The sequence below is a fragment of the Lutra lutra genome, chromosome 9, assembly GCF_902655055.1.
Source record: "Lutra lutra chromosome 9, mLutLut1.2, whole genome shotgun sequence".
Lineage (NCBI taxonomy): Eukaryota > Metazoa > Chordata > Mammalia > Carnivora > Mustelidae > Lutra > Lutra lutra.
The window spans coordinates 59929098-59950982 of record NC_062286.1 but is presented as its reverse complement, the minus strand read 5'-3'; the positions used below and the strand labels follow the sequence as shown (position 1 = coordinate 59950982).

The 21885-nt window shown below is 36.6% G+C and overlaps 1 protein-coding gene across 1 annotated transcript in view; it reads right to left on the bottom strand.

Annotated features, from left to right (window-relative positions):
* WDPCP (WD repeat containing planar cell polarity effector) overlaps positions 1-21885 on the bottom strand; it is a 347887-nt gene that overhangs the window by 142933 nt on the left and 183069 nt on the right.

Sequence of the window (21885 nt, the reverse complement as noted above, 5' to 3'; positions counted from 1 at the left end):
CGCCTACTAAGTGTTAGGCATTGTTCTGGGATATAGGGGTCAATTACAGTTCCATGTCTCAGGAAGCTGTCAATCCAGCGGGAAGACAGACCATTGTGAACAACAGTTAATTACATCATGTGTGATAGGTTTTATAACAGATATTTGCACAGATATTTGCTCTGGAGCTAAAGAGAAGGAATTGATCCTTGATCTGGGTCTTGAAGGACAAATAAGAGGAAAAATAGAGAAAAAGGGACAGAATTAGTATCTGGTGCATATATATATACAGAAGATTAAAAAACAGTTTTGCTAGGCAATGGTATATCTTTGAATATGGAAGGAGTCTTGGACTGGATGTGTGGGAGAAAGCAGTGTAAAATAATACTAAGGTAGGTATAGCCACTAAAAACTATTTTGAACTATTTTTGGTGTGCAAAAGATTGCTGGAATACTAGTGCAATAAAAATGGAAAAAGGGGCACCTAGGTAGCTCAGTCAGTTAAGTGTCTGACTCTTGATTTCAACTGAGGTCATGATCTCAGGGTTGTGAGATCGAGCCCCACATTGGGCTCTCTGCTCATTAGGAAGTCTGCTTAAGGTCTCTCTTTCCTTCTCCCTCTCTCTCTAGAATAAATAAATAAATCTCTAAAAAAAATGGAGAAAGAATACAAACAACCAGTTTACAATGAAGAAATATAAATGGCCTATACTCAAGAGAGGTATTTCACTTTATTAATATTCAAATAAATGCAATTGAGAAAGTGTGATTTAAAAGTTCAGACTATTCACTGGTTGCAGAGACTTCAGGGAAGATGGCAGAATAGGAGGATCATAAGCTCACCTCATCCTGTGAATACAACTAGGTAACATCCCCATCAGTGTAAGTAACCCAGGAAATGATCCAAAGACTGGCAGACCAGACTCTCTACAGGTAAATGCAGAGAAGTCACATTAAAGAGGGCAGGAAAGGTGGAGATGTGGTCAGGAACCACATGGACCCACAGGACTGTCTCCAGGAAGGAGGGACAATGCAGATGTAGAGAGGAGAGAGAAAGAGACCCCAACATCATACACAAGAACAAGACAGAATCACAGTGAGAGCTAAATGAAATGGAGATAAGTAATATACTTGATAGAGAATTTAAAGTAATGGTCATAAAGATACACTCACTAGACTTCAACAGACTTGAGAAAAATAGAACTCAGTGATACCTTCAAAAAAGAGAGAAAACAAAAATCCAATGAGAGATGAAGAATTCAATAACTGAAATAAAAAAAAAATACACTAGATGCACTAAAGAGCAGGCTAGTGGAGGTGGAAGAACAGATCAGGAACCTGCAGGAGAGAGTAATTGAAAGCAATCAAGCTGACTAAAGAGAGAGGGGAAAAACTAATGAAAATAGAAAAATGGAAGTCAACCTCATCAAACATAATAACATTTACATTATAGGAATCCCAGAGGAGAAGAGAGAGAAAAGGGGTCAAAAATTTATTTGAAGAAATAATAGCTGGACACTCCCCAAATCTGGGGAAGGAAACAGAAATCTAGATTCAGGAGGCACAGAGATTCCCCCCAAAACTTAACCCAAAGAAGTCCACATCAAGACACATAGTAATTAAAATGGCAAAAATAAAATAAAATAAAATAAATAAAAGAATTTTAAAAGCAACAAGAGAAAGCAGTTACATGCAGGGGAAATCACATAAGACTATCAGTGATTCTTCAGCAGAAACTTGTAGGCTAGAAGGGAGTGGCATGATATATTCAAAGTGCTGAACAAAAAAATCCTGCAGCCAAGAATACTCTATCCAGCATAGCAATCCTCATAATAGAAGTAGAAACAGAATTTCCAAACAAAAATTAAAGGAATTCATGACCCTAAACCAGCCCTATAAGAAATGTTAAAGGGAACTCTGAGTAGAAAGGAAAGACCACAGGCAAGAGAAAGAAAAAATAGCAAAAAGGCATTAAAATTCAAAAATCTATAAAAATCAATCAAGGACCTCAGAATAAAAGGATGTAAAGTAGGGCACCATATACATAAAATAGGGATGGAAAAAGAGTAAAAATGTAGTCCTTTTAAAATGGGTTCAAACTTAAGCAACCATCAACTAAACAGAGATATACAAAAGATGTTAAATATAAACATAATGATAACCACAAATCAAAAACTAGCAATAAAATATGCGGAAAATAAAGACAAAGGAATCCAAATATATAGCTAAGAAAGCAAGCAAACCATGAGAGAGAGCAAGAGAACAAAGGAACAGAGAAGAACTACAAAAATAGCCATAAAACAAGTAATAAAATGACAAAAAGTATCAATAATTACTTTGAATGTAAATGGACAAAATGCTCCAATCAAAAGACAGGACAATGGAATGGATAAAAAAGCAAGGCCCATTTATATGCTGCCTGGAAGTGACTCTTCTCAGACCAGAGACACATGCAGATTGAAATTGCAGGGATGGAAAAACACTTATCATGCAAATGGATGTGAAAAGAAAGCCGAGGTAGCAATACTTATGCTGGACAAAATGGGTTTTTTTCTTTTTAAATAAAGATTTTATTTATTTATTCAACAGAACACAAGCAGGCAGAGAGGCAGGCAGAGGGAGAGAGGGGAGCAAGCTCCCCGCCGAGCAGAGAGCCCGATGCGGGGCTCAATCCCAGGACCCTGGGATCATGACCTGAGCCAAAGGCAGAGGCTTAACCCACTAAGCCACCCAGGCACCCCACAAAATGGGCTTTAAATCAAAGGCTGTAATAAAGGAAAAAGGACACTGTATAATCATAAAGGGAATAATCCAAAAAGAAGGTATAATCATGGTAAATATTTACACACCCACCACGGCAGCACCTAAATACATAAAGCAGCTAATAAAGGAAATAATCGATAGTGATACAATAATACAAGAGTACTTTAACATCCCATTTACATCAATGCGTAGATCATCCACACAGAAAGTCAACAAGGAAACTGTGGTTTTTAATGACACACTGGACCAGATGGATCTAACTGATGGATCTGGACCAGATCTATTCAGAACATTGGTTCTTAAAACAGTAGAACACACTTGTTTCAAGTGTACACAGATTACTGTCCAGAACAGATCACAAGGTTAGGCCACAACAATTTCAACAAATTAAAAAAGATGGAACATATATTATGCATTTTCTTTCTGACCACAATGTTATGAAACTAGAAATCAGACACAAGGAAAAAAACTTATCAAGAACACAAATACATGGAGATTAAATAATAGGCTATTAAGCAATGAGTGGGTCAACCAAAATATCAAAGGGGATATAAAAAATTACATGGAGACAAATGAAAAAGAAAATAAAATTCCAAAACCTTTGAGATGAAGCAAAAGCTCTTCTAAGAGGGAAGTTTATAGCAATACAGGTCTAACTCAAGAAGCAAGAAAAATCTCAAATAAACAACCTAAACTTATACTTAATGGAGCTAGAAAAAGAAGAAACAAAGCCCCAAACAGCAAAAGAAAATAATACAGATTAGAGTGGAAATAAATGAAACAGAAACTAAAAAAACAGGTTAACAGGTCAATGAAACCAGGAGCTAGTTCTTTGAAAAGATCAACAAAATTGATAAGCTTTTACCCAGACTCAGAAAAGAGAGGGCTCAAATAAAAAAAAATCATAAGTGAAAGAGGAGATAATAACAACCAACACCAAAGAATAGAATTATAAGAAAACATGATGAAAAATTTTATGCCAACAAATTGGGCAATCCAGAAGAAATGGATAAGTTCTTAGAAACATATAATCTTCCCAAGGTTATGCAGGAACAAACAGAAAATTTGAGTCAACCAATCACCAGCAATGAAAATAGAATCTATAATCAAAAAACTCCCAAAAGGGGCACCTAGGTGGCTCAGTGGGTTAAGCCTCTGCCTTCGGCTTGGGTCATGATCCCAGGGTCCTGGGATCGAGCCCCACATTGGGTTCTCTGTTCAGCAGGGAGCTTGCTTCCCCCTCTTTCTCTGCTTGCCTCTCTGCCTACTTATGATCTCTTTCTCTCAAATAAATAAATAAAAATCTTTAAAAACAAACAAACAAACAAACAAAAACTCCCTTGAAACAAAAGTCCAGGACCAGACAGCCTCACAGGTAAATTCTACCAAACATTTGAAGAAGAATTAATACATATTCTCTCAAACTATTCCAAAAACAGAAGACTAAGGAAAGCTTCCAGATTCACTTATGAGGGGCCCCTGGGTGTCTCAGTCATTAAGTGTCTATCTCCCTTCGGCTCAGGTCATTATCCCAGGGTCCTGGGATCGAGCCCGTCCCTGCTTGGTGGGAAGCCTGTTTCTCCCTCTCTCACTTCTCCTGCTTGTGTTCCCTCTCTTGCTGTGTCTCCATCAAATAAATAAATAATTTAAAATAAAAATGTCACTTATGAGATTGCTATTACCCTGATACTAAAGCCAGATAAAGACACTACAAAAAAAGAAAATCACAGGCCAATATCTCTGGTGAACATAGATGTAAAAATACTCAACAAAATATCACCAAAACAAATCTGACAATACATTAAAAAATCATTCACCTCGATCAAGTGGAATTTATTCTTGGGATTCAAGGGTGGTTCAATATTTGCATATCAATCAACATGATACATCACATCAAGAGAAAAGATAAAAATCATATGATTAGGACACCTGGGTGGCTCAGTCAGTTGAGCATCTACCTTTGGCTCAGATCATGATCCCAGTGTCCTGGGTTCGAGGCCCATGTCGGGCTCCTTGCTCAGCAGGGAGTCTGCTTCTCCCTCTGCCTCCTCTGCCTGCCACTTCTCCTGCTTGTGCTCTCTTCCTGACAAGTAAATAAATATAATCTTTTAAAAAAAAATCAATAGATGCAGAAAAAGGGTCTGACAAAGTATAACATCCATTCATGATAAAAAAAACCCTCAGCAAAGTAAGTTTAGGGGAACACACTGCAACATAACAAAGGCCATATATAAAAAAACCCCACAGCTAATATCATATTCACTGGTGAAATTGTAAAGGCTTTTCTCCTAAGATCAGGATATCCATTGTCACCACTTTTATTCAACACAGTACTGGAAGTATGAGCCACAGCAGTCAGACAAGAAAAAGGAATAAAAGGCATCCAAATTGGAAGAAGTTAAACCCAGACTATTTGCAGATGACATGATACTATATAGAGAAAACACTAAGGACTCTACAAAAAAAAGCGACTAGGAATGGTAAATGAATTCAGTGAAGTCACAGGATATAAAATCAATATACAGAAATCTGATGCTTTTCTATACACTAAAACATAGTGTCAGAAGGAGAAATTAAGAAAAATATTCCATTTACAAGTGCAGCAAGAAGAACAAAATACCTAGGAATAAATTTAACCAAGGAGGTAAAAGACCAGTACCCTTAGTATAAAACATGGATAAAAGAAACTGAAGATGACACAAACAAATAGAAAGATATTTTATGCTCATGGAGGAAAAGAATCAATATTGTTAAAATGTCCATACTACCCAAAGCAATGTACAGATTTATTGCAATCCTTTTTAAAATACCAACAGCATCTTTCACAGAACTAGAACAAATAATCCTAAAATCAGTATGGAACCACATGAACCACCCTGAATAGCCAAAGCAATCTTGAAAAGAAGAACAAACCTGGAGGTATCACAATCCCAGATTTCAACAAAGCTGGAATCAAAACAGTATGGTACTGGCACAAAAACAGATACATTCCATGGAGTGGAATAGAGAGCCCAGAAATAAACCCATGTTTATTGGTGTTCTTGGTTAATTAATCTCCAACAAAGGAGGCAAGAATATGCATTTGGAAAAACACAGTTTCTTCAACAAACGGTTTTGGGAAAACTGGACAGCAACCTGTAACAGAACAAAACTGGACCACCTTCTTACACCAGACATAATCATAAACTCAAAATCTTTTAAAGAAATGAATGTGAGACCAGAAACCATAAAAATCCTAGAAGAGAGCCCAGACGGTAATTTCTCTGACAGCCATAGCAACATTTTTCTAGATATATCTTCTGAGGCCAGGAAAACAGAAGCAAAAATAAACCATTGGGACTAAATGAAAATGAAAACTTCTACACAGCAAAGGAAACAGTCAACAAAACTAAAAGACAACCTACTGAATTGGAGAAGATATTTGCAAATCACATATCTGATAAAAGATTAGTATCCAAAATACGTAAAGACCTTATACAACTCAATACCAAAACCCACAAATAATTCGATTTAAAATGGGGCAGAAGAAATGAACATGGATTTCTCCAAAGAAGACATATAGCTGGCCAACCAGACACATGAAAAGATGCTCAACACCACTAATCATCAGGGAAATGCAAATCGAACCGCAATCTCACATCTGTCAGAATGTCTAAAATCAACAACACAAGAAACAACATGCGTTGGCGAGGATGTGGAGAAAAAGGAATCCTATTGCACTATTGTAGGGAACACAAACTAGTTCAGCCACTGTGGAAAACAGTATGGAGGTTCCGCAAAAATAAAAAATAGAACTACCCTACAATCCAGCAGTCCCAGTACTGCGTATTTACCCAAAGAAAGCAAAAAACACAAACTCAGAGGTTTTACATGCACCTTATGCTTACTGCAGCATTATTTACAATAGCTAAGATACAGAAGGAGCCCAAGTATCCATCAATTGATGAATGGATATAGAAGATGTACATACACACAAGAGAATATTATTCAGTCATTAAAAAGATAATGAAATCTTGGGGAGCCTGGGTGGCTCAGTTGGTTAAGCATCTTCCTTAGCCTCAGGTCATGATCTTGGCTCAAGTCACGATCCCCTTTGGTTCAGGTCATGAGTCCTGCCTGTATTGGGCTTCCTGCTCAGTGGAGAGTCTGTTTCTCCCTTTCCCTATGCTTCTCCCCCCACCTCACCCCGCTCAAGCTCTCTGTCTCACTCACTCTCTAGTAAATAAAACCTTTAATAAAAAAATAATGAAATCTTGTCCATTTGCAATGACATGGATAGAGCTATAGAGTATAACAGTAAGTGAAATAAATCAGAGAAAGAGAAATATCTTACTATATCACTCATATGTGGAATTTAAGAAACAAAACAAAAATGAGCAAAGAAAAAAGATACAAAACAAGAAACATACTCTTAAATATAGAAAACAAATTGATGGTTACTAGAGTGGAGGCGTATGGTGGGGATGGGTGAAATAGGTGAAGGGGATTAAGAGTACGCTTGTCAGGATGTGCACCTGTAATGTACAAAATTGCTGAATCACTATATTGTGCACCTGAAACTAATGTATCACTGTTTGTTAACTATACTGGAATTAACATAATTTTATGAAAAGGAATATTTACTGGTTGCAGTTTTGGAGAATCAGACACTTAGATTTACTGGGAATATAAGATTTTATAGAGCAGGGGTCCATAAAGTATGGCCTACGGGCCAATTATAGACTGCCTTTTGTATAGTTCTCAAGTTAAAAATGGTGTTTACGGGACGCCTGGGTGGCTCAGTTGGTTACGCGGCTGCCTTCGGCTCAGGTCATGATCCCGGCGTCCAGGGATCGAGTCCCACATCGGGCTCCTTGCTCGGCGGGAAGCCTGCTTCTCCCTCTGCCTCTGCCTACCACTCTGTCTACCTGTGCTTGCTTTCTCCTTCTCTCTCTCTCTGACCAAAAAAAAAAAAAAAAAAAAAAAATGGTGTTTACATTTTTAAATGGCTGGAAGAATTGAGCTCACCACTCTTATTTAATTCTAAATGGCTATAGACTTAAAAATATTTCAACCTAAAACTGCAAGGCAAAATAGTACTTACACATGAAACTTAATAGTATGATAAAGTAATTTCAATGATAAATCCCATTTTTTTGGACTGGCAAGTAATGTCAGGCTGTGTTATACATTTCCTGAATTGTGAAGAAATAAAAGGAGATCTCTATTCTATACAAATTCCTGCAGCAATATATTTTCTGATTTTGGTCCACAGTTGTGTTTTTCAACCTTGATGTAAGTGCAACAGAAATTTCCATATTCCAAAGTCTATTTATGCATCTGAGGAATTTAATTGGAAGTGATTAATCTATAATAAAATAACATGCTAAATGGCATTAAGTCTTTTAGTTAATAGAATTATAAAAATTCTATTCATCTATTCATCTAATTAGTGAATATAGTCAATTAAAACCATATGCCCATGAATTGTGATTAATATGTGGCAGTATCTATCTATGAGGAAAGAAATTTGCAAAAGTAAAACACATAAAATCTTATCAGAGATCAGCATTAATAGATGAACATTTTGCAATAGATTTTTTTAATAAAGGAACATCAACTTTTGGCCCTAATTTAAGTGAAATGTTATTCCCCCAAAAGAAAATTCCATTATTTACATTTGTAAACTCATACTATCAACATTACTCAATTATTGTATTTCTAATTTAGTTAATAAAGATTAATGGAAGTTTGGGGTATTTTTGTTATATACAAGTACTTATATAATAACCTCAATTTTGCTTCTTGGTCTATAAGCTTGTAATATTTAATATATGAACGTTCTAAGAAAAAGTTTATTTATTATGCATCTTAAACAATGTATTAATATTTAAAATTTGCCTTTATATACTTTTAGAAAATGTTAAGGAAATGATGTGACAATGTTTGTCTAAAGATTGGCAATGACAGCATTACTTATAACAATGAAAAACTGGAAGCAATTTCAGTGTACATCATTTGAAATAATTATGTGTTTTTTTTCTTTTTATCTAAGAGTGTCATGATGCTTTTACAATGGGTCCTTATTATTCAATGAAGAAATTTGTAATAACAAACATATACTACTGTATTCAACTAGCTTTTATTTTATTTAAGACTTTTACATCTGTATTCTTACCTAAGAAAAGTCAATTACTTTACTTGGGCTTAACAGCTAACAAGTCTCGACTGCTACCAAGATTCTGCTAGCCTTATAAAATAAGTTAGGTGCCTTTTTTCTATTTTCTGTTCTCTGGCAAAATTTGTATATAACTATTCACTGAAAATAAGCAAAAGATATGCAATAAAGTTGAGAAGAAAGTACCAACCATTACTGACCAACATAAGTGAACACCTGATTAAAATACAGACACACCTGCTTATGGCTGAAAAGATTATATGTGATAAAGACCAATTCTGACCAAAAATAATCTGTAAAATCCAGTGGAATTACAATTAAAATTACTTCAAAAATTTTAATTGACAAGTTGATCTTAAAGTTCTTATGTCAAAGCAAATGCTTAAGAATTATCAAAGACTTAATCTAAGATGATAAAGCACTTTTATATAGACATACAAAGCAAAGAGAAAGAAACATGCCCATACAAATATGGTTTTCTTTGTGAGTTACAAACTCTAGGACTTTATCTTTAGCAGTGATGTAAGTGCTGGCTGTAAGATCTGTGGCTCACAAATTGTTTCTGGAACATTTTGTCTTTCTTCTTTATTATTATTTTTTTATTTTGAAGGAAACAACAGAAGTTTTTTTAAATTTACTTAATTAGCCAACATATGGTACATCATTAGTTTTTGGTGTAATGTTCAGTGATTCAATAGTTGTATATAATATCTAGTGCTAATCACATTAAGTGTCCTCCTTACTGCCCATCACCCACCTACCCCATCCCCCCACCCACCTCCCCTACCGCAACCCTCTGTTTCGTAAAGTCAAGAGTCTGTCATGGTTTGTCTCCCTCTCTGATTTCTTCCCATTCAGTTTTCCCTCCCTTCCCTTATGATCCTCTGACCAATTTCTTATGTTTCACATATGAATGAAACTTTATGATAATTGTCTTTCTCTGATTGAGTTATTTCACTTAGCATAATCCCTTCCAGTTCCATCCATGTCAATTAAATAGTAGGTATTCATCCTTTCTAATGGCTGAGTAATATTCCATTGTATATATACCACATCTTCTTTATCCACTCATCTGTTAAAGAACACTTTGGCTCCTTCCACAGTTTGGCTATTGTGGACATTGCTGCTATGAACATTGGGATGCAGGTGCCCCTTTTCACTACATCTGTATCTTTGGGCTAAACAACCAGTAGCGCAATTGCTGGGTCATGGGACAGCTCTATTAACAACCTAAGGAACCTCCAAACTGTTTTCCAGAGTGGCTATACCAGCTTGCATTCTCACCAACAATGTAAGAGGGTTCCCCTTTCTCCACATCCTTGCCAACATTTGTTGTTCCCAGTCTTGTTAATTTTACCCATTGTAACTGGCATAAGGTGGTATCTCATTATAGTTTTGATTTGTATTTCCCTGATGACAAGTGACGTGGAGCATTTTTTCATGTGCCTATTGGCCATTTGTATGTCTTCTTTGGAGAAATGTCCGTTCATGTCTTCTGCCCATTTCTTGACTGGATTATTTGTTTTTTGGGTGCTGAGTGTAATAAATTTTTTATAGATCTTGGATACCAGCCAGTTATCTGATATGTCATTTGCAAATATCTTCTCCCATTTCATAGGTTGCCTTTTAGTTTTGTTGACTGTTTCCTTTGCCATGCAGAAGCTTTTTATCTTTTATTTTTGTTTTTGAGGATTTTTATCTTGATGAAGTCCTAGTAGTTCAGTTTTGCTTTTGTTTCCCTTGCCTCTAGAGATGTGTTTTGCAAGAAGTTGCTGTGGCTGAGGTCAAGGTGTTTGCTGCCTGTGTTCTCCTCTAGTACTTTGATGGGATTCCTAGGAGTCTCATATTGGGGTCTTTCATCCATTTTGATTTTATTTTTGTGTATGGTGTAAGAAATTGGTCCAGTTTCCTTATTCTGCATGTGGCTCTCCAATTTTCCCAACACCATTTATTGACAAGATGGTCTTTTTTCCATTGGATATTCTTTCCTGATTTGTTGAAGATCAGCCGACCAAAGAGTTGAGGGTCCATTTCTGGGTTCTCTGTTCTGTTCCACTGACCTATGTTTCTGTTTTTGTGCCAATACCATACTGTCCTGATGATCACTGCTTTGTAACAGAGCTTGATGTCAGGCATTGTGATGTCAACAGCCTTTTCCCCCCTCTTTTTCAACGTTCCTTTGGCTATTCAGGGTCTTTTCAGGTTCCATTCAAATTTTAGGATTGTTTGTTCCAGCTCTATGAAAAAAGTTGATGGTATTTTGATAGGGATTACACTGAATGTGTAGACTGCTCTGGGCAAGATAGATATTTTCATAATGTTTATTCTTCCAATCCATAAGCACAGAATGTTTTTTCATTTCTTTGTGTCTTCCTCAGTTTCTTTCGTAAGTGGCCCAGAGCCAAAAGATCGTGATCCCCCCATCTTCATTAAACCTTCTGAGAGAGTCTTCACCTTTGTTTATGCCAAACTCCACAGACTCTTGCCATGCGGGCCCACTGTAATCTTCCCCAACTCCCAAGTGTCACTGCCCTTTGTTTGCCTTGGGAATGTGAGCAGTTGCAGACTTATGCACATATCCTGGTCTGTTGCTACGAACACCCGATGGGTGTTGCCCTAATGTCCTTTCCAGGGGCTGCCACTACCCTGAGAGCTGTTGCCAGGCCATGAGTGCAGCTGTTTCATTCCTCCAGGGAAATGCTAAATGGCCTGTGCATTCCAGTCCTTTTTAGGGTGCTCAGGCAGAAATTGGTCACCCAACCAGCCCAGCTCAAGGTTTACAGTGACCTAAGCTGCAAGTCCCCTCCTTGGCTCACTGACTGTAACCAGTTTCCTTGCTCCACTACTTGGGCACTGTACCGGTTCGGGCACCCCCATTCGTTCTGTGTCTCCTGGGATTCTGAGACCACAATGACTCACTTAGAATTCTGCCTTTTTCATCCCCTTTCAGAAAGAGATGTCTCCCACTAGAGCAGATTTCTAAGGGTTCCAGTTTGGTGCTCTGGGGTTATACCACTTTCCATGGCCAGCTTATGGAGGCTCCTTCTTCACTCTGTTTATCTTTTGATATCTCACTGCAGATTCATGACTCTGCACCTACTACCTTGCAAAAAAGCAATCGCTTTTCTACTTGTAGAGTTCCAAATACATTTTCATACATTTCAGGCTGAATCTGTGGGTGTTCAGAATGGTTTGACAGATATCCAGTTAACTTCAAGGGACCAGATGAAACAAGGTCCCCTACTCTTCTGCCATCTTGCCTCCTCCCACACATTCTCTCTCATTTTTCCTTGATTCTATGATTTCTCCTTTTAATTTTTTAATTGTTATAAAGAATTGGAGTCATTAATTTGAAGAGAGTAAGCCTCAACAGTTCTTAAGTTATTATATCTGTACCATGAAGATTTTTGTTCCTTAATCTTTCTGTTTACAGTCTATTTACTTACTGATACACTTGTGAGTCTCCTTGCTATTCATATAACTGAATGTAGTCTTTAGCAAAATGTAGTAGAGAATATATCCCTTTAACTCCATGCTCCTCAGTTTGACATAGCTCATGAATCTTTACGGTGTGATGCAAGACTCTTTAGGGTTTGATGCACAAGGTATCTTGTATCTATATTTCTTGCCAATTGACTATCCTCTAACTTCATTTATTTTTTAACTTTTGGATAGTTTTAGTGTTAGAATTTAATTTAAATGTTGGATATTTACAACTAAGTGTGTTCACATGCCTCTGGGATATGGTCATATTCTAAATGAGTCAAGAAAATAAAAGCTACTTGGCTTTAAATTTCATTTTCATGTCTTATACCTGACTAGGCCAGTATATGCATGAATAAAGGATATGGAATAAACCTGGTTGAGACTAACTCAGGCCAATGTACTCTTAAGTTATACATTAAGACATTTCAAGAGGCCACTTCCAGGATTGACATGCCCTTCCACTCAACCTGAGTTCAAATTCAATTACTATTTTTTAAAAGATTTTTTACTTATTTGTCGGAGAGAGCACAAGCAGAGGGAGCAGGAGGTGGAGGGAGGCAGGCACCCCGCTCAGCAGGGAGCCCTAATTTTGTACTTGAAATTTTAAACTCTTTTTCTTAAGAAGTATTTCTCAAATTATATAAGCTTCCAGCTCTATAAAACATGGACGATGCACAACCATCAAAGTTCTCACATACTACTGGACTGTGTTACCACATGCTTAGTTTACAATCGTGTGTGGGAGGCACAAGACACAAGGAGACATTGCAAGTTGTATACTCCCTTTTTGTTTTGTTGATCTATTTTTGGAAATTTATTTTTTTAAGATTAAGATGACATATAACAAGTCTAAATGGACAGCACAGATAGCAATAGATCAGAAAAGTGTCATATTGATAAGTCCTAACCTTTACTGCCATCCAACTTTAATGAGCACTGGGCATTATATAAGACTGATGAATCAGTGACCTCTACCTCTGAAACTAATAATATATTATATGTTAATAATTATATGTTAACCCTTCAACCAGGGTTACCTTGTTGCTAGATGGTTTTATTATTAAAGTATTACTGATCCAGAAGGAAGTTTTCAAAAAAATACTCAGAGGAATAAACCACTTAGTTTTTCTCATTCTCAGTAAAATTTTGTAATTTACCATTTGCCAAAATGACTTAGATTAGTATCATCATTTAGCACTATTAAGTGAAATTGGCTTCCACTGAAAAAAAGATGACAAACACTGATAGTATTTGGCCATGATCCAGGTTTAAATATTTACACACATTCTCTCTGTGTCATCTAGGATCAAAAACAAAAAACTTGCTGTTACTGGGTTCTTACTACCTTTCAAATGACGTGAATGTACTACTGGAATGAATATATAAATTTATAACAAGACATTAAAACTAAAAAAAATCTTAACTAGACTTTCCTCTTTAAATCATACATTTTTGGATCAGTCATTGACAACTTTTACAACATATTGTTCTTATAACCTTTCCTAATTTTTGTAATGTTTTTACGGATTGATAGCTTTGTATGAAATATAGAAATACCAAGACAGGCAACAGCTTATGCAGATTTAAGATTACCATGCTCTAGTGCTTCCCACGGTAACATTTACCTTAGTTCAAATCAAATTAAATCAAATTAAACTCTAAATTTAAATTCTAATTTAAATTCTAATCATAGCTTTTCAAGTTTAAGCCTTACGAACATTGTTTTCAGAATGTTCAAGTTCATGTTGCTCTAGTTCAATTAAAGAAAGTAAAATGTTGACCTAATTCTCCTTCTGTTATTTATTTCTGTTATTTATTATTTTATAATAACATTTCAAATCAGACAAAACTAGTAAGTTTTAAGAATCGAATAAAATACTGTTTCTGATAATGTGTTAATGTTGTGAAGTTCTATATTTGTAGATTTGAGGAAAATTAACTTTTAAGATAAGGAAGCAAATAAGGTATCAAATGGTATAAAGACATATATTTTAGTAATCAGATCTTAATGTCTATATAAATCATCTTTTATAAATCAGAACAATAATCATTTTAAATGTGAAAATATGTAGAAACTATATTTATTATTTCCAAATGAATTTAGTTACAGGGGCACATATTTTTATGTTAGAAAAAGTTACTGGAAATTGTTTTTGTGGTTTTCATAGAACTCATAAATAAAACCTACTGCCTTCTTTCAAGAGTTATATTTTTGACCTATACGAATTTTTTCTTTGTGACTACTGGACTATTTGAATTCATTTGTTTAGCCTGTTATTTTTAGAGATTTATATTTTTGTAGAGAATTATTCATGTTTTTGTGCTTATTGCACTAATGTACATATAGGAATACCTTATATTATTACATTCCACATTATTGCACATCATATATGCTGCATTTTTTTTTTAGCAAACTGAAGGTTTTATAGTAACCTTGCGTAAAGCAAATATATTGGCACTGTTTATTGAACAGCATTTGCCTACTTTGCATCACTCTCATAGTTTAGTAATTCTCATGGTATTTCAAAATTTTCATTATTACTGATTTTCTTATGGTGATCTCTGATCAGTGATCTTTGATGTTTCTATTATGATTGTTTTGGAGCACCATAAATCATGCCCATACGAGATGGTGAACTTAACTGATAAATGTGTGTGTTCTGACTGCTCCACTGACTGAGCATTTCCTGGTCTCTCTCCATCTCCTTGGGCCTCCCTATTCTCTGAGACACAACAATACTGAAATTAGGCCAGTTAATAATCCTACAGTGACCTCTAAGATGTTCAAGCAAAAGGAAGAACTTCATTTCGCTCACTTTCAATCAAAGGCTAGAAATGATTAAACTAAGTGTGGATGGCACATCAAAAGCCAGGGCAGGCTTGCTGATAGCTAGGCTTCTGCACCAAAAAGTCAAGCTATAAATGCAAAGGAAAAGTTCTTAAAGGAAATGAAAGTGCTACTCCAGTGAACCCATGAATAACAAGAGAACTAAACAGCCTTATTGCTGATGTAAAGAAACGGTTAGTGTCTGGATAGAAGATAAAACCAGCCAGAACTACCCTTATGCCAAGTCATAATCCAGAGCAAGGCCCTAACTCTCTTCAATTCTGTGAAGGCTCAGAGAGGTCAGGAAGCTGCAGAAGAAAAGTTTGAAGCTAGCAGAGTTGTTTTATAAGGTTTAAGCCATCTTCATATCATTAGAGTTCAAGATGAAGCAGCAGGTACTGATGTAGAAGCTGCAGTAAGTTATTCAGAAGATCTAAAAAAGATCATTAAGGGCTATGCTAAATGGCTATACTAAACAACAGATTGTCAGTGTAGATTAAACAGCCTGCTCTTGGAAGCAGATACCATCTATGACTTTCATTGCTAGAAAGAAGTCAATACCTGGCTTCAAGCTTCAAAGGACAGGCTAAGTGTCTTGTTAGGGGATAATGCAGCTGGTAACTCTAAGTTGAAGCCAATGCTCATCTGTTATTCTGAAGATCCTAGGTGCCCAAGAATGATGCTAAATCTACTCTGCCAGGGCTCTAGAAATGGAACAAAGCCTGGAAAAAGGGCATGTGATGTCATGAGCACTGGGCATTATATAAGACTGATGAATCAGTGACCTCTACCTCTGAAACGAATAATATATTATATGTTAATTAACTGAATTTAAATTTTTAAAAAAGCAATTTGTTTATAGCATGGTTTATTGAATATTTTAAGCCTGCTTTTGAGACCTACTGTTCAAAAAAGATTCCCTTCAAAATATTACTGCTCATTGACAATGCACCTGGTCACCCAAGAGCTCTGATGGAGATGGACAATGAGATTCGTGTTGTTTTCATGCCTGCTAACACAACAGCCATTCTGTAGCTCATGGAATTTCATCTTTCAAGTTTTCTTACTAAAGAAGTACATTTCATAAAGCTAGAGCTGTGATATACAGTGATTCCCCTGATGCATCCAGGCTAAATAAATTGAAAACCTTCTGGAATGCATTCACCATTCTAGATGACATTAAAAACATTCATGAGTCATGGAAAAAGGTCAAAATACCAAAACAAATGGGAATTTGGAAGAAGCTGATACCAACCCTCACCGATGATTTTGAGAAATTCAAGATTTCAGTGGAGGAAGTTACCGCAGATTTGGCAAAAAAATAACAAAAGGATTAGAATTAGAAGTGGAGCCTGAAGGGGCGCCTGGGTGGCTCAGTGGGTTAATCCTCTGCCTTCGGCTCAGGTCATGATCTCAGAGTCCTGGGATCGAGCCCCGCGTCGGGCTCTACTCAGCAGGGAGCCTGCTTCCTCCTTTCTCTCTCTCTGCCTGCCTCTCTGCCTACTTGTGATCTCTGTCAAATAAATAAATAAAATCTTAAAAAAAAAAGAAGTGGAGGGGCGCCTGGGTGGCTCAGTGGGTTAAGCCGCTGCCTTCGGCTCGGGTCATGATCTCAGAGTCCTGGGATCGAGCCCTGCATCGGGCTCTCTGATCAGCAGGGAGCCTGCTTCCTCCTCTCTCTCTGTCTGCCTCTCTGCCTGCTTGTGATCTCTCTGTCAAATAAATAAATAAAATCTTTAAAAAAAAAAAAAAGAAGTGGAGCCTGAAGATGTGACTAAATTGCTGTAATATCATGACAAAACTTGAACCAATAAGAGCTGCTTCTAACGGATGAGCAAAGAAAGTAGTTTTTTTTTTTTTTAAAGATTTTATTTATTTATTTGACAGAGAGAGAGATCACAAGTAGACAGAGAGGCAGGCAGAGAGAGGGGAAGGGAAGCAGGCTCCCTGCCGAGCAGAGAGCCCGATGCGGAACTCGATCCCAGGACCCTGAGATCATGACCTGAGCCGAAGGCAGCGGCTTAACCCACTGAGCCACCCAGGCACCCTTAGCTGTAAAATATTTTTAAATGAAGGTATGTATATTGTATTTTTAGCTATAATACTATTGTATTATACCTAATAGACTATTGTAGTCTATTGTAAGGTAGTCTATTGTAGTCTTATTGTAAGGTATAAATCTAAGTTCTCAATACACTGGGAAACCAAAAAATTCATTTGATTCACTACATTGTAGTGGTCTGAATCTGAAACTATATTATCCCCAAGGTATGCCCATATAATTATCATAACTAAAAAAAAAAAACAAACTTCTGATCTTCTTATATACTGCTATGGAGTCACCTCAGGAAAAAAAATCAAGTTGATGATGTATTTAGTGTGCCACTTAAATATTAAAACAGGGATTTATTTGAACATATACGCATATATATATATATATATTTTTTTTTCTATAAAAGATGGACAAACCATAATGACAACCTAAAGAGAAGGACAGGAACAAATGTGAAGAAAACAGAGATTCAAGTTAGACTTCACTGAACGTACCATTTTTTAAGCTCTGATTTAGAATCATTTTTATATAATTTTAAGATAAAAATTAAGAAGTATTCCTCAAATATCACAATCAAAATTAATGAATTAGTACATCAATTTGGTGATATTATTACATGAAAAAAAGTATTTTGCAAGTCAGTTTAAAATACAGACATTTTACCTCTTGTGGCATATCTCTAAAAAACAAAGGAATTGCAATGAAATCTTAAAATGTTTTCATTATTCTATTAGTAGGAATAATATTTGTAGAAATATTCTAAAACTATTTTCTATAAATGTATAACAGAGGTCAGTGAAGCATAGCCTGTGAAGCACATCCAACCTACAACCAGTTTTTGTAAAAAAGTTTTGTTAAAATAGTCATACTCAGTCTCACCATAGGAAGATGGCAGAGGAGTAGGGACTCTAGTTTCATGTGGTCCCTGGAATTTACCTAGTTAGGTATCAAATCATTCTGAACATCTGAAAACTCAACTGGAGAGCTAAGAAAATAATTACTGCAATTCTATAAATAGAAAAGCAAACAGTTTTCCCAAGGTAGTGGATGCAGAGAAGTGAATCCAAGGCGATACATATCAGAAGATAAACTGTGGCAGGGAAGGAGCCTCTGTAAACTGGGTACTGGAAAGTGATACAGCCGCAGAGTGCAAAATCAGAAATTTTAGAAGTCTGCTCTAGTGGAGGATGTCCCTGCCTAAAAGGTGCCAAGGTGGCAAAGTGGGGCAGAATCTCAGGTGGGGCATGTGGTCTTAGGATCCTGGGGGTCACAGAAAGAACAGGGCTCCTGAGTGTGGCAGAGGTCTCAAGTGTTAGAGCAGGGAAGCCAGCTGCAAACAGTGAGCCCAGGAGTGGGCTTTCAGCATGGTGTTGCCATAAGCTGTAAGAACTGCAGCACAATCAGGTGACCATTCTTTGTGCAGGAACCCAGCAAGAGGCAGAACTGAGGGAGACTCCTCCTCCCTGCCCTAGGAGGAGTGGCACGGGAGCGTGCCATAGGAGTCTGTAAAGATTGGAGACTCAAAATGGGGTCACCTACCTGTGATAAAAACTCAGTCACATGCTGGGTGAACACAGAGTGTGGATGAAACCAGGGAGACAAGAGTGATTGACTGCTTTTGCGTGAGGGCTCACGGAAGAGTGGGGGGCACAAATTTTCAGCTCTGGTTCTGGATATTGGGATACAGCCATTTTCATCCTTGAAAGTCGTACAAAAAGCTTTCAGGGAACAAAAACCACAAAGAGCAATCCGGAGCTCCTTACACTGAGCCTGGCCCCCTGGCAAGGGGGTATAATTGCACTGGGGCAAAGACACTTGAGAATTAGTGCAAGCGTTGCCTCCACTAGAAGATGAGTAGGAACATCTGGCTAATACCAAGTCTACCAGAACTGCATAGAACTGCAAAACTCCAGTGCTAGAGGAAAATAGTATAGAATTCAGGGTATTTCTCATGATTCCTTAGTGTTTCAGTTTAAAAAATTTTCCCCCTTTTTATCCTTTTCAACCAGTCTCTTATTTTATCAACTTTTTAAAGGTCTTTTTAAATTTTCATACACACACACACACACACACACACACACACCCCATATTCTTTGTTTTGGCCTCCTTTCATTTTATTCAATTTTATTTTTTATAAGTCTTTCTTTACAATTTTGGGATCTAGTTTCTTCTAGCAAACAGACCAAAATATACCTAGGACATAGTGTATGATTCTGTTCTGTCCACCTGTTTGATTATATTCTCTCTTTTTTTCTGTTATTGGTTTCTGAACTCTTCAGATTTGTTTAGCATATATTTTGCTGGGGCCGTGGTTGATATCTTTGCATTTTGCTCCCTCATTCATGTATTCTTCTCTGGACAAAATCACAGGAGGGAAAAACTCACCCCAGAAAAAAAGAACAAAAGGCAGTACTAATTTCCAGAGATTTAGTCAATATAGATATAAGTAAGATGTCAGAGCTAGAATTGAGCATGATGATTACAATGATACTAGCTGAACTTGAAATAACCATAAAAGATCCTAGAGAATCTCTTTGTAGAGAAATAAAAGAACTAAAATCTAATTAGGTTAAAACAAAAAAGGATACACTGAGATACAACCAAAATGGAGGCTCTATCTGCTAGGACAAATGAGACAGAAGAGAAAATCAGTGATACAGAAGATAAAACGATGGAGAATAAAGGAAAGGAGAAAAAGATAAATAAGTTTGGAGCACGAGAGGAGGATTTGAGAGATCAGTGATACTATAAAGCAAAACAAAGTTAGAATAATTGGGGGTCCCAGAAGAAGAGGAAAGAGGGGGCCAGAAGGTATATTTGAGCAAATTATAGCTGAGAACTTCCTTAATCTGGGGATGGGAATAGGCATTCAGGTCAAGGAGGTATAGAGAATCCCCCTCAAAATCAATAAAAATAGGTCAACACCTCGACATATGATAGTGAAGCTTGCAAATTTCAGAGACAAAGAGAAAGTCCAGAAAAGAGCTCTGGACAAGAGGGCCTTAAGTACAGAGTTAAAAACATAAGGCAGGCAGCAGACCTATCCATACATAGAGACCTGGCAGGTCAGAAAGCACTGGCATGATATATTCAGGGCACTAAATGAGAAAAATATGAGGCCAAGAATACTATAACCAGCAAGGCTGTCATTCAGAATAGAAAGAGAGATAAAGAGCTTCCAGGACAAACAGAAATGAAAATAATTTGTGATAACTAAACCAGGCCTGCAAGAAATAGTAAAGGGAATGCTTTACCATCAGAAATTTTAGAAGAAATTTATGTTACCAAAAGTAACATAGATCAGAAAGGAACAGAGATAATAGAAGCAGTGACTCTATGGGTAATACTATGGCAGTAAATCCCTATCTTTCAATAGTTACTCTGAGTAGTAAATGGGCTAAATGCCTGAATCAAGAGATACAGGGTATGAAACTGGATAAAAAAGCAAGACCTATTGACATACTGTCTGCAAGAAACTCAATTTGAACCAAAAGACACCTCTAGTTGAAAGTGAGGGGGTGGAAAGCCATTTAACATAGTAATGGTCATCAAAAGAAAGCAACCCTTATATCACACAAAACAGATATTAAGCCAGACTGTAATAAGAGATGAAAAAGGTCACTATACCATAATTAAAGGGTCTCTCCAACAAGAAAAGCTACATATTGTAAAAATTTATGCCCTAACATAAGAGCAGCCAATTGTATGAACCAATTAATAACAAAATTAAAGGAATACATTGATAATAATACAATAATAGCAGGGGACTTTAACACCCCACTCACTGCAGTGGACAGATCATCTAAGCAAAGATCAACAAGGAAACAAGAGCTAGAATGATACACCAGACCAGATGGACTTCACAGATATATTCAGAGCATTCCATCCTAAAGCAATAGAATAGACATTCTTCTTGAGTGCACATGGAACGTTCTCCAGAATAGATCACATATTGGGTCACAAATCAGGTCTCAACTGGTACGAAAAGACTGCAATCATTCCCTGCATATTTTCAGACTATAATGCTTTGAAACTTGAAATCAATCACATGAGGAAATTTGGAAAGAATTCAAATTCATGGAGGGTAAAGAGCATCCCACTAATGAATGGATCACCAGAAAATTAAAAATGAAAAAGATTCATGGAAACAAATGATGAAAACACAACTGTTCAAAACCTTTGGGATGTAGCAAAGGGGGGTCCTAAGAGGGAAGTATATAGCAATACAAGCCTTTTTCAAAAAACAAGAAAGGTCTCAAGTATGCAACCTAACCTTATACCTAAAGGAGCTGGAGAAAGAACAGCAAATAAAGCCTAAACCCAGCAGGAGAAGAGAATTAATAAAGATTAAAGCAGAAATCAATGAAATCAAAAGCAAAAGAACAGTAGAACAGATCAACAAAACTAGGAGCTGGTTCTTTGAAAGAATTGATAAGATCAATAAACCCCTAGCCAGACTTATCAAAAAGAAAAGAGAAAGGACCCAAATTAATAAAATCACGACCAAAAGAGGAGAGATCACAACCAACATCAAAGAAATGCAAACAATTTTAAGAACATATTATGAGCAACTATATGCCAACAAATTAGGCAATCTGGAAGAAAGGGATGCATTACTAG